This window comes from Sinocyclocheilus rhinocerous, unplaced genomic scaffold (genome assembly GCF_001515625.1).
Source record: "Sinocyclocheilus rhinocerous isolate Xijiao unplaced genomic scaffold, SAMN03320098_v1.1 scaffold2132, whole genome shotgun sequence".
NCBI lineage: Eukaryota > Metazoa > Chordata > Actinopteri > Cypriniformes > Cyprinidae > Sinocyclocheilus > Sinocyclocheilus rhinocerous.
In genome coordinates, this window is record NW_015648610.1 from 175025 (window position 1) to 175805 (window position 781).

Genomic DNA, 781 nt, shown 5'->3' on the forward strand with positions numbered 1-781 from the left:
ACGACACGTCTAGGTTATAAAACCTCGCGAAAGTGCTGGGTGACGACCAGCCTGCCGCCATGCAAATGTCCTGAATAGATATGCCATTTGCCCGAGTCCGTGGGTTGAGTGGGCCCGAACCCCTATAGGATATTTCACGCCCTTAGAGCCATGATAAGCCAAAACAAAAGTGTGACAGCCTTTGCTTGGACACAGGCAGGCCTTTTGTGCGCTCTCCAAAGCATACAAATAGCTGGTCCGAGAGCCTGAACTGTCTAGAGCGCTCGATATAAATGCGCACCGCATGTACAGGGCACAGCAAAAGTGTATTAAGCGGCTCCGGCCCGGCCAGTGTTTCGGGACGGAAAGCAGATAGTGTTATGACTTGCGCTTTAGATGGAGTCGAAAGCACTTTAGGCACATAACCCTTCCTAGGCTTTAAGTTGAGTCTGCAATCACCTGGCCCGAACTCAATACACGAGTCGTCAATTGACAGCGCCTGCAGGTCCCCCACTCACTTAACAGAGGCCAGCGCGAGCAGGAGAGCTGTCTTGAGAGAGAGCGCACGCAAGCTCGCTGAATGTATGGGCTTGAACGGCTTTTCTTTTTTTTTGCTCTTGAAGGAAGGCAAGAATTATTGGTATTGGGTAGTTGAATGGGTCTTAGCCCCGCGACCCGCACCAATTTGTGAAAACTCTTCATTTATGTGCGTAAAGACGTCTAGTGGAAGGAGCCCTATCCTCAGCGATAGTGTTCAACACGCGCTGAGGAAGTGCATCTGTTACTGGCAAGCTCCGTTGAG